This window comes from Heloderma suspectum, chromosome 1 (assembly GCF_057233095.1).
Source record: "Heloderma suspectum isolate Gila_16-S chromosome 1, 16-S_ref, whole genome shotgun sequence".
Taxonomy (NCBI): Eukaryota; Metazoa; Chordata; class Lepidosauria; order Squamata; family Helodermatidae; genus Heloderma; species Heloderma suspectum.
Genome location: NC_139458.1, coordinates 158,471,889 through 158,485,888, shown reverse-complemented (window position 1 = coordinate 158,485,888; position 14,000 = coordinate 158,471,889).

Below are 14,000 nucleotides of genomic sequence, written 5' to 3'. Positions count from 1 at the left end.
TCTGCAGAAGAAGAAATCAATGTCTCTTTATGTAGGCACTCCACCTGAGATTCTTTCTATTTCTGTAATTCTTTCTGTAATGACCTTCCCAATCAGCTTGCTTGCTTCCCCTCCCCACTTTCGGCAATAAAACTCTTTCCCAGTTTGTTACTTGGGGGACTGAATAAGGAAATATGTAGGGAAAACTTTTCTGCCGCTAACCAAGATTGGATTAGCATCAAACCTGAGTTGTTTAGTCATGTAAGAACTGACTTATTTGGTCATGTGATATTTGCAAATTTTCATTCTGTTGCTAACTACTAAACACACACACACACACACACACATACACACACACATACACACTGTGCCCCCCACGCCTGGCAAAACTAAGTGAGACTGTTGGCCACTTTTGCATGGAAGAATGTGATTTCTGTTTATTTTCTAAGGTTGGGATTAGGGTATGAGATCGCCAAGGGCTTTCTCTCCATTTCTTCTTTCTTTTTGAGACAAAAATGCTTTGTCGCTGCTTCAAGCCATGATAGTGGCAAAGCTGCATTCTATCCCACACATTATGGTCCAATGGCAGTGACACTACTTCAAGATATACTGTTGTTCTCAGGGGCATTGTTGGTGGGAAAAGATGGCTGTTCTCCCCACTAGGCAGCCCTTTTGCCCCACACAACCAAATATACTTTGGTCCAGCACTAATATATAGTCCCTGTGACGATGGAGGAATACCCATTCCAGTGCCAACCCTTTAAGGCAGAGCATGGGCAATGCATCCTCCCCCCCCCCCAGGCTGCCACTTTTTTCCTTAGGCTGCCACTTTTTTTCCTTAGGCTTCCATCGCACAGTCTTTCTCAGCAAAGAGCATGTGTGCTTTTCCTAATGTATGGCACCTGACCTTGGAAATAAGTGGGGATGGTCAAGCCAAACTCCAAGGCTGCAGTAGGGATGTTGGAGGAATCCATCTGGGGTGAAGCTTGCCAAGCTTTCAACAGCTGGCCCCTCCCCAGACTTTGGCTTGCCTCCCCACAAGCTGGGTCTGGCCTAAGGTCCAATTCCTTCTGTATACCTACATGTAGGTGGGAAAAGATGGCTGCTCCCCCCACTGGGCAGCCCTTTTCATCTTTCCCATTTCTGCTTGGACTGACTCCCCGGCTATAACTCAACACTTTGGTTGCCCACCCCTCTTGGGCTTTCTTTCTCTCAGCTACCCAACAACTTCTCATCTGCCAGTGGCCCCTGGCTTTGTGAACATACTTGCTGCTGAGAGTGACTGTATGTCCCCTTTTACAGAGGACAGTTCTCTGTTTAAAGGGCTGCCAGAGGTTGTCCTCTGTTTTGAAGTCATCCTCTATCTGAAGAGCTGTCCAGTCCAAGTCTGGTATAAAGATAAAGAACCATAGAAGGAAGAACTGGGCCTTGAGGCTGCCCATCAACAGCACCCAGAAAGCAGACTGAGCTAGGCACACAGGTCACCTGGTCACAGTCTTCCACACTAGGGTGTGATGTGCTGTATTTCTATTTTCATGTTAATAACTATTTCTAAATTTGCATATATACATATAAATTAGCAAATGTAAACTTTATGCAGATTGGTGTTTTCTTCAGCCCTCTTTTTTGGTGTTTCACAAGTAGCCACCATAACTCCCACTTAGAAGCTAAGAACCATCCAACATCCCAAAGATAAGGTGTCAGGATCAGTAGGTTAGCCTCAAATGACTGGGAAATCCTCCTGTCAGGAAAAGGGCTTCCTTTTCTAGCCAGTGTGCTTCCTTCCTCTAGAGCAACCTTCCCAAACCTGGTGCCCCCCAGATGTGTTAGACTGCAACTCCCATCATTCCCCAGTAGCATGGGCTTCCCCTAGGTTGAGGAAAGCTGCTCTAGGGGGACAGGAGGCTTTGAGAGCACTACAGCAGTACTGGAGAAGAAAAGAAGGTCCACCTAACACTCCATTCTCTCTCTCTCCTTCAGTAGGTAGGCTCGGCCTCTGGGAAACTTGGAGGCCAGGTCTACCATCCACTAGCTCTCAATGTAGGCTTTGTCTTCAGGCTTTGCAGACCTGGCCTCCAGACAACTAGTCTATACTGAGTAGTATAGATTACTGTTGTTTTAGAGGGCCTTGAGCAAAAAGAATCCTACACAGCAATTCTGCATGGGGCCCAGGCAGAGGTTGTGGGAAGCATAAGATGGCTTCTTATGTTCTTACAGGAAAGAAAAGCATCAGAAACAAAGGTTTATGAATGCCATTTTGCTCTTTCCTATCATTCAGGTATGCTATATACCATGTGACTTAGCCCTTTATGAAGCTAGAAGATCCATGCAGGCTGTGAATAGGGGCTATATAGCATGTGTGTGTGTGGGGGGGGGTACATTGAATCACTGCATCTGAGATTCAGATAAATTCCCTGCATGGACATACACTACATAACAGCTGAATACTTGAGACAAAACCACTCTCCAATGCACATACAAGAAAGCAAGACCGGCTTGAGAATGACCTACAGTGCCCATATTCACACCCTCCTTTTCTCTTTTGGATATTTGGGACATTCCACTTTCATGCTGCCATTGGTTCCACCATAGGATTCATAAGCACCAACCTGCTTGCAGCGATATATATTATACTGGCAGGTAATCACATTTCAGTGAAAGGTTATGCTAAAGCAAAATAATTGCTCAGTGTGACCTTCCCATGCATGTGGCTTGAGGAATCATTTTTCAAAGCTGTCTGCCCTTGAGTAATTGCAGCATACATTAGGCAGCAATCACTCCATATCATCCAAAGACTTGCCCGTTGATATATATTATTCCCAGTGTCACCCCAACTGATGTATAATCAATTGCAACTTAACTAGGGCTGTGGAAGATAAGCTTGCTAAGTCATTGCAAAGATGGAAATGTTCAGAAGCAATCACTGTGGTTCTGTCCTTTCTCCTTCTTCCCTCATTAGACTTTCTAGGTTAAACATGGAGTCATCCTTCTTTTTTTATGATGCCAATAGGCCACAATTGACTAAATAAATCTAAACAAAATAAGTTCCTCCATAGGCCCATATGAGGGCCTATTTTAAAAATAACTTTTCATTAGCTATGAATTAGGAATTTCCTGGGGGTGGGGAATTGTTGATGACACAAGTTGAGAAAATACATCAGCTAACTGTAATGCTACCTGGATAGAGATCGCCTAGCTACAGTTATCCATGCTCTGTTAACCTTCCAACTGCAATTCATTATACATGGGGCTGCCTTTGAAAATGAATCAGGCTAGATTATTAGCCAGAACTATCCAATATGATCATACTATGCCAGTACCCTGCCATCTGCATGGGCTGTCAGTCAGTTTCCAAGTCCAATTCAAAGTGCTGATTATAAACTTTAGGGAAGGGAGAACCAGCAATTTTTATCTTGCCTAAATTCTCCAAAAATCACTTCAAAGTTCATTTGGGCTCACTCCTGTTTTTGTTTTCAGACTGTTGTCAGGGGCAAGTATGCATTTTGAATTGGTGAAGTCCGCATTTCTGTGCATATTTTTCAAAACTGAGCACTTCCCCCCCATTGAGTAAAGCATGGAAAATTGTATTTTTTTAAAAAAAAAATGTGCATTTCTAGGTGCACATTTTTAAAAATACATATTTTTCAAACGTAATCTCAGATTTGGGAATTGGAGAGCATTTCTCCAGAAAAAATGCTCCTGCTCACATTCACATTTCAAATTGCAAATGAGACATGTTCGCATGATTTGAAGCCTGAAATGGCTTGAGTCCAGGTTACCTGAAGGCTCACATCCACCCATATTTACCTACCTGGACCCTAAGATCTTCAGAGGCCCTCCTCAGGGTACCCCTGCCAAATGAGTTAACTATGTATGACTACCAGAGAAAGGGTCTTTTTGCAGTTGTGCCCAGAGCTTCCTAGAGAGGCTCACATTATGGTCTTTTTGGCATCAGGTGAAGGTCTTATTTTCTTAGGTGATTTAAGATCGTTTAAAAACCCTCCATGTTTTAGCTTTGCTCTGTTGATGTTTTGCTGCTGGTGGTTTTATTTAGTTAGTTTGTACTGTGGATGGTTTTCATTCTGTTTGATATTTAAGATTGTCTTGATTGTTTTATGGTTTTTTATAACCTGTATTGTTAACTGCTCAGAGGCCATTGTTAATTGGGCAGTGTACAAATGTATAAATAAATGAATGAATAGCTGGGCAGTTGATATGGTGACTGAAAGGTGATTTATTATTATTTTTGAGTGGTTAGCAGAAGTTTCCATCACTTGCCTGTGATGAGTGAGTCAGAGAATTTGCAAGGACAGCCCCAATAGAAAGATTTCTGTGGTGGCTTCACTAACTTAAGGCGCAATCCTATGCATGCCAGCTGGGAAAACCTGGGAGACATAGGCCATTTTTCTGTCTAAACATGCATAGGCGTGCACCTTTAGAAGTTAATCTACCCTTAATAATAAAAAGATAGGGCATACTTCTGCATAATTCCTGGCACAGAGGTGTCACTTTAGGTGCTAAACTAGATGGTCTGTAGAGCCATGTAGTGTGGTTCTTGCTGGTGATGACATGGTGGGAAATTACATATTTCAAGGTCCTCAGATCTGGAGGTAGGGAGGGAGTGGGTGATTTGCTTCCCTCTGCCTTGCCCCATGTCATATAAACAATTTGCATTAAAAATGGTATACTTCATACAGATGTCTCTAAGCAAGAAATGTGCAAAGTTTATAAAGGATATGTGCAGGGGTTAGGAAGTTAAGATGACTGAAAACCAATTTATGGCTTTTTTCATAGTGAGGCCTACAGCATAGCCATCTCAAGGTCCTATCCTTGCCCATCCCCAAAGCACAGTGATTGGAGAGCCCTTGGTAAAACATGCCCTATGATTAGAAGGTGGACCTGTCAGTTCCTCCCTCCCCACCCCCAATCAAGGTTTAGAGAAAGAAAGCAAAATACACTATTTTTAGAGGCACACTGTCTGCCTTTCCAAAGGTGAATTGTGAACAAAGCCTCATGCATGGTCCAGCTTCAGTTTTGGTCACTTCAGAAGGAAGCCCACTTTGCCTTGGAGAGCACCAGATATGGCCTGAAGGGGCACAATTTGGCATCAAGCTTCAGAAAATCTGGTGCACATCCCTAATAGGAAACATATCAGTGAATGATATGGAGGAAGATTCAAACATGGATTCCACCATCTTCATTCTGTAGTACACCAAGTCAGCTGCAATGCACAATTTTACTGATTATCTAGCTCAGCCTTCCCCAACATGGTACTCTCCAGGTGTGTTGGACTCCAAATCCCATCATTCCCAGACAGTATGGCCATTGGCCATGCTGCCTGGGTATGATGGGAGTTTCAGTCCAAAACACCTTGGGTCAGATCCAGGTTTACTTCTACTTAGAGTAGATCCATTGAAATCAGTGGGATTTATGGTAGTAATGGCTACTTAAGTCCCATTTATTTCAGTGGGTCTGCTCTGGATCTAACCCCTGGAGGGCACCAGGCTGGGAGAAGGCTGAGCTAGTTTGCCATTAACATGGGCAGAGGGTCCCTGGGTATGTGTAGCCATAGAGGATTGCGTCCTATGCTTCTATTCCAATATCCCTTTCAGTCATACTGCCTGAACGCTGTAAAATATTCCCTTAGAAGCTTAACAGTTTAACAAATCATAGGATGCTTTTATTTTATTAAAAAAAAAAAACCCTGCCAATACATTTGTAATAGAGAGAATGAAAGATGGTGGGCATTGACTTTAATTTCCTATGCAATTTAAACATTGTTAATGTTTTTAATTACACCTCAAGCAACGGACTTTTTAGTCTAATACATCTCCAGGACAGATCATTCCATTTGATGAGTCTGTTGTAATTTTTTTTTTAAGAAAAAGATCTAGTTATCAATCAGCTTACCCAGCATCTACAGGCTGTAATTTAACTGAATGGATACGTCATCTATTATTTAACCCCAATCATCAATAGTTGATTACATCTGTCTGAGCCATCAGCACGTAGATTAGGCAGTTTATCAAAGCAAGCAGTCAGTCATCTGTATCAGATTGCTTACTATGGAAGAATTCTGGATTAGCCATGGTGGGAAGAAAAATGTGCACTGTACAGAGGGCTAGTAAAAACTATGAAAGCTATTAAAGATCTTCTAAAACCAGGCTCTTGAGGACATTGAGTGCCACACTGAAGAAGTGTGTTATGGACCTGGGTGAAAAGGCTGTGCTTGCGCTATGTGTTGAAGGTATATTGTCAAGACTAGGTTGGGACTGTTGAACAGGAGTATCCAAATCTAAGCCTGAAGGATATGTTGTCTGGCCAAGGGTCCCTGAGGTGCTTGAGCTGGAGTTAAAGCTGGAAGCTGAGGAAACAGGAAACCTTACTCAAGATAAAGGGTTATTTCAAGGCCTAGGGAAAAAATAGGATTTGCCTAGCACCAAAGGAATGACACCAGGCAGCAGGGAAGCCTCCCTGGGGAAAGCTTTCTGCAGATGGGATGCCACCACCCAGAAGGCTTTCTGCTCAGTTGCCAGTACCCATACCACATTTGGCAGGGGCACCCAGAGAAGAGTGATAGAAGGTTCCCAGCTCCAGAAACTTGCCTAAAGGACTGGAATTTCCAAAAAAGGGCCTTCCATTCCCCCTGTGTCAGATAGCTCCTCTCAGATGTGAGGGTCATGGCAGCATCCCAAGAAGCAGCATTGACCACTGTTGGGTGCCCATCTTCCAGGATGCAAAGGAAAGCCTCTGCTCGCATTCATCCTCCTTTGTCAAAGTATGAGCCTTAGATTCATTTGCAACTTTTGTCACCAACTTCAGAAATTTTTACTCATAAGAAGCAGCTCTAAAAATGAGATGAAAGGGGCACAATATTGGGACAAAAAATTGTAAAGCAACAACATTAAACAAAGGTAATTTTTTTTTGTGAGGAGAGCTCTCCCCACCCCCCTTTTAACAGAGGTCACCACAAACATTGGCCAATGTTATGAACTTAAGAGATATCAGATCAGATCAGCACCTGCCTCCACCTGCTCTTGAGGGTGACTGGCAGATACCTGACCTATGTTCTAGAAAGTTTAATTCCTGGAAGCTTCTACAAAGCTTCCTGGGCTACATACACAGTTCTTTCATCTGAAAAACTGGAGATCCTATAATACATTGGCACTGATTATGTCACCCTGTGAAGGTACCTTGGACCTTCATTTCACTTTGTTATATTTCCATCTCACTGTAGGCCTTCAAATGGAAGTTTTCCCCTACAAATACAGAAGCCACAATTCAATTCATGTACTAAAATTCAAATTTAAGTCATTTGATAAACCCATCCTTCAGTTTCCTCCCTTACTCCCACCCACCCTTAATTTATGAATTCTGAAAGGAAGATACAAGCCAATGTTTGCTCTTCCCCAGCCCTCTTACCTTCCTACTATCTCTCTGGTGAATCCATAATGTGGGTTCATCACATTCATTCCCATGGCAACAGATGCCAATGCCATAAATAGAGGTTTAATTTCAGGATTAAGCAGGAGGCAAAAGATGGGTACTGCAATGAAAATCCATATTCAAAGTCAAATATGAAAAGATAATTGCAAGGTGCAGTACTTGCCTTCTTACATGAATTTTTTTTTTAATCCAAATAGCAAATATTCCCTTTCTAGAACCTTGATCCTCTGTCAGAAGGGCATTTTGTTCTTGAGAATTCCTGATTGGAGATGATTAAATATGCCAGTATTTATCTTACTGTGGATGATTCTTGATTACATGATACCCATCTGTTTTTCCTTATGAGCTGATAAGCTAGTTTGGCATTATAATGTGAGAGCAAGTGATGCTTGATTATACTCAGTGGCATTTGCATATTTTAGATACAGTTACACTTCACCATTTATACAAGTTTCCGGATACATTTACAGTCAGTCTAGAGATTGCTAGAATTTACCACAGATCTATATTTGAAACTTGCTTATGATCACACTCTATCCCAATTTACCCACAATGGGTTGAAGCCAGGCTTAGTCATATTTAGAGTATATCCATTGAAATCAATGGTTGGTCCTAATAAAGCTATAGCCCAGCTGTGAATTTTGGATTTTTTCCTCATGTACCAGCATCTATTTTTGGTTTTTTATGATTTATACATTTCATCCTTATAGTTCCTTTTTTAAAAGTTATAAAAGTTTTTTTAGAAGTGTGTAGAAAAACATAGGGCATGATCTACCTTCACCACAGCAGCATAATTCACGTGGAGAGAATATGGGATGTTACAAAGAAAGGGAGGTCTGTATGCGCCTTCTATATCTCCATCCAGTCTTTTTTCTGCACATTTGAAAGTTGAAACAAGAGTAGCATCTTACAGCAATGCACAGCACCAATGTATGAAGGCACACACAGACCTCGTATTCTCTCTAATAAGAGAAGTGGCACATGGCCAGGGGGAGAAAAGAAACCATATTTGAAATACTCTGTGTGGGCGTGGGTGTGTCTGTCACCTTTAGTGCATAGCCCTCACAAGGTGGTTGACATAAAATAATCCTATAAAATATGAAACAACAATTCTAAAACAATGTTAGAACAGCAGCATGTGCCCATTATGCCCAAGGTTTTCTGAAGTGTCATGTTAAAAGCAGTAAAATAACGTTGCAAAACAGTTGAGTGATTTCTAAATACTACAAAGAGCCCTTCCCCCCATCTATTGTACATCACTGAGCTTGAACTTGTTGATCCTCTTCCCACCCACCCCAACAAACCAGCAGCACCACTGGGATATTTTGACAGGAGACAAATGCAAAATATGCATGGGGAGATGACAAGAAGAAAGCCAGCTTTAAAGTGTGGGTTCCCCACGTTATTCAGATGAAGGAATATGGCTGATGTATTACGGTATATATATATATATATATATATATATATATATATCCCCTTCATGGATCACTGCCTTGTTGTGGCGAAGGGGCTTGCATAACTCAGTGAAGCCATAAGCTATGTCGTGCAGGGCCACCCAAGATGGACAGGTCATGGTGGAGACTTCTAACAAAATGTGGTCCGCTGGAGAAGGAATTGTCAGCCCACTCCAGTATTCTTGCCAAGAAAACCCCATCCAACGTATCACAAGGCTAAAAGATATGACGCCGGAAGATGATCCCCTCAGGTTAAAAGGTGTCCAATATACTACTGGGGAAGAGCAGAGGGAATTTCCAAGTAGCGCCAGAAAGAGTGAAGCGGCTGGGCCAAAGCCGAAAGGACACTCAGCTGTGGATGTGTCTGGTGGTGAAAAGAAAGTCCGATGCTGTAAAGAACAATATTGTTTAGGAACCTGGAATGTAAGGTCAATGAATCAAGGTAAGCTGGAGGTGGTCAAACATGAGATGGCAAGATTGAACATCGACATCTTAGGAATCAGCAAACTAAAATGGACAGTCAAGGGCGAATTTAATTCAGGTGACCATCATATCTACTACTGTGGGCAAGAATCCCTTAGAAGAAATGGAGTAGCACTCATAGTCAACAAAAGGGTGGGAAAAGCAGTATTGGGGTACAATCTCAAAAACAATAGAATGATCTGTGTACGAATCCAAGGCAAACCATTCAACATCACAGTAATTCAAGTCTAAGCCCCAACCACTGAGGCCGAAGAAGCTGAGGCTGATCGGTTCTATGAAGACCTACAACACCTTCTGGAACTAACACCAAAAAAAGATGTCCTCTTCATCATAGGGGATTAGAATGCTAAAGTAGGAAGTCAAGAAATCACCGGGATAACAGGCAAGCATGACCTTGGTGTACAAAATGAAGCAGGACAAAGGCTATAGAGTTTTGCCAAGAGAACACGCTGATCATAGCAAACACTCTTTTCCAACAGCACAAGAGGCGACTCTACACATGGACATCACCAGATGGTCAATATTGAAATCAGATTGATTATGTACTTTGCAGCCAAAGATGGAGAAGCTCCATACAGTCAGTAAAAACAAGACCTGGAGCTGACTGTGGCTCAGATCATGAGCTGCTTCTTGCAAAGTTTCGGCTTAAATTGAAGAACGTAGGGAAAACCACTAAACCATTCAGGTATGCCCTGAATCATATCCCTGATGAATATACAGTGGAGGTGATGAATAGATTTAAGGGATTAGACCTGATAGACAGAGCGCCTGAGGAACTATAGACGGAGGTCCGTAACATTGTTCAGGAGGCAGCAACGAAATCCATCCCAAAGAAAAAGAAATGCAAGAAAGCCAAGTGACTGTCTGATGAGGCTTTACAAGTAGCTGAGGAAAGAAGGGAAGCGAAAAGCAAGGGAGAAAGGGGAAGATATATCCAACTGAATGCAGAGCTCCAGAGAATAGCAAGGAGAGACAAGAAGGCCTTCTTAAATGAACAATGCAAAGAAATCGAGGAAAACAACAGAATGGGAAAGACTAGAGATCTCTTCAAGAAAATTGGAGATCTCAAGGGAACGTTTTGTGCAAAGATGGGCATGATAAAGGACAAAGAAGGCAGGGACCTAACAGAAGCAGAGGAGATTAAGAAGAGGTGGAAAGAATACACAGAAGAACTATACAGGAAAGATTCTAATATCCCTGATAGCCATGATAGTGCGGTCACTGAACTGAACTTGAGCCAGACATCCTAGAGAGTGAAGTCAAGTGGGCCTTAGGAAGCATTACTAACAACAAAGCTAGCAGAGATGACAGAATTCCAGCTGAGCTATTTAAAATCCTAAAAGATGCTGCTGTTAAAGTGCTGCACTCAATATGCCAACAAATTTGGAACACTCAACAGTGGCCACAAGACTGGAAAAGGTCAGTTTACTTTCCAATTCCAAAGAAGGGCAATGACAAAGAGTGTTCAAACTACCGTACAATTGCGCTCATTTCACATGCCAGCAAGGTTATGCTCAAAATCCTACAAGCTAGGCTTCAGCAGTATGCGAACCAAGAACTACTGGAAGTGCAAGCTCGGTTTCGAAGAGGCAGAGGAACTAGAGATCAAATCACCAACATTCGCTGGATCATGGAGAAAGCAAGAGAATTCCAGAAAAACGTCTATTTCTGCTTCATTGACTATACTAAAGCCTTTGATTGTGTGGCTCACAACAAACTGTGGCAAATTCTTAAAGAGATGGGGGTACCAGAACACCTTACCTGTCTCCTGAGAAACCTGTACGAGGGTCAAGAAGCAACAGTAAGAACCAGACATGGAACAACTGATTGGTTCAAAATTGGGAAAGGAGTACGACAAGGCTGCATATTGTCACCCTGCTTATTTAACTTATATGCAGAGTCCATCATTAGAAACGCCGGGTTGGATGAATCACAGGTCGGAATTAAGATTGCCAGGAGAATTATCAATAACCTCATATACGCAGATGATACCACTCTAATGGCAGAAAGCGAAGAGCCTCTTGTTGAGGGTGAAAGAGGAGAGTGCAAAAGCTGGTTTGAAACTCAACATTAAAAAAAAACAAAGATCATGGCATCTGGCCCCATCACTTCCTGGCATATAGAAGGGGAAGAAATTGAAGCAGTCACAGATTTTATTTTCTTGGGCTCCAAGATCACTGCAGATGGTGACTGTAGCCATGAAATTAAAAGACGCTTGCTCCTTGGGAGGAAAGCTATGGCAAACCTAGACAGCATAGTAAGAAGCAGAGACATCACCTTGCCGACAAAGGTCCGTATAATCAAAGCTATGGTTTTCCCAGTGCTAATGAATGGCTGTGAGAGCTGGACTATAAGGAAGGCTGAGCGCCAAAGAATTGATGCCTTCGAACTGTGGTGCTGGAGAAGACTCTTACAAGTCCCCTGGACTGCAAGGAGGTCAAATCAGTCAATCCTAAAGGAAGTCAACCGTGACTGCTCATTGGAAGGACAGATACTGAAGCTGAAGCTCCAATATTTTGGCCACCTAATGCGAAGAGAAAACTCTCTGGAAAAGACCCTGATGCTGGGAAAGACTGAAGGTAAAAGGAGAAGGGGATGGCAGAGGATGAGATGGCTAGATAGCATCACTGATGCAATGAATGAACTTGAGCACGCTCCGGGAGAGAGCGCAGGACAGGAAGGCCTGGTGTGCTGGTCCATGGGGTCATGAAGAGTCTGACACGATTGAATGACTGAAGAACAACATATATATATATATAGGCATGAAGTTAGAAATGCAACAGATAGACATGCTCAGGTAGGAATATGGACAAGCTGATAGTAATGCAAAAATCTTCTAGAGGGTTGTAACGTGTGCTTGTTATATTAGTGTATGTGCTGGCATTGGTAAGTGTAACCCAGGTAAGTTAGGGTTAAAAAAAAGTTTGGAAGTGAGTGAAAAGTGGGAGGGGCAGAGGTCACTGTCAGGGTAACAAAGCTATTTCTCACCCAAAGCTGAGTGGTAAGCAAAAGTAAAATGCGCGTGTGTGAGTGTGAGGATTCTGAGGTTTTAAAAGAAGAAAGCTGACAGTTAGTTCTGATAGGGCCTTAGGGATCATGGAGGCAACATATAATTAGTTTATATGGATTTAGAAGAGTAGAGTAGGTAGGCTAGGACCAAGTGTAGATTGATTAATAATAGGAGGAATATAGATTTATTAATAATAGTATATATAACTCTTTTTGTGTTTAATAAATTGTATTTTTAATGCAAAATCCCATGTGTTTGTTTGGCTTATTGCATTACCATTAGAAACTCTATTTCCTTGTTACTTTTCCTGTCTTGGGTAGAGGGAACCAATTAGGCATATTCGGTGCCTCTTTAACCCAGAGAGTAAAATGGGAAGAAGCTTCGTGTGTCAGTGAGGACAGCCGACCAAAGTGGAGGGAGACATCCTGAGGGGTTTTTCAGTTTCAACAGGTGGAAGCTGAAGAAGGTATAATCCCGGGGCAGGAAGGTCACAAGTTTCTTCAGTGGATCCTTGCATGTCTTACTCAATCCCTAGCGACTTTCATCTTGAACAACTGGCTGGCAAAGTATTGGACTGACTAGCTAATTCTCAGAGAAAATTACTTCAAGCATGACTGGAATCAGCACTGAGAAATGTCAAACCTGTGCACACAGGGTGTGCGTGGACAATCATGGGTGTAAAAGAAGCCCCCGTGATGCAACAGCATCACAGGTAAATACCCTGGTGTGGGTAAATTGGGTGGCACACACGGGGTTGGTTAACAAGCCACCATGGCTCATTAACTACTTTCATATAATGTGAACCAGCCCTGCCTTTTTTGTAAAATGGAGGCATTAGTGAGAAAAGGGTTGCTTCAAATCCTTTTCCACAGTGACCGAAAATGGCTCCAAGGCTTATTTCTAGCCCTAGAGAATATATCAGCACTCACTTGGACTGGGACTTCTCAAATAGCCATTTTGCACCTCATAAATCTGGTCAAGGTGTCCAATGAATAGGAGAAAAAGAGGTGGCTGCTACGTAGTTATTGATGGTACCCAATTCCCAAAATCTGGATAATCTTTCACAGTGTGGAACAATGTTGAAATGTAGAACACCATAGCATAAATGCCATGGTAGCAAACTATAGCACCCCAGAGCCACCTTCTGGAGTCTACATACCTCCAGGTACATATGGAACCACTGAAGAACAGTGCCTCCAGTTCCCATCACAGACAGGAGATTCAGATGATTACTACTGTTGAGAATACTGAAAACTACCCCCCCTTCCAAAAAAAAGATACATTCACCCTGTCACCCTCCCAGCATAGGACACTATCAGGGTAACAAAGCTATTTCTCACCCAAAGCTGAGTGGTAAGCAAAAGCAAAATACTTTTAAAAAATTGGTATCATCCAGAAATACCTGGACCAGGACAGGCATGATTTGTTCAAGCACCCAGTTATTTATTTATTTGTTTGTTTGTTTATTTAGGACATTTCTATGCTATTTTAGATAGTTATTTCCTTTCACTATTAATGCATTTCTACTTTCATGTACACAGTAAAATAGCTATAATTCAAAGTTGTTTTCAGGATTTGTACACAAATATATTTTATTAACTTGATAGTGTTCTTTGGACTACAATGCA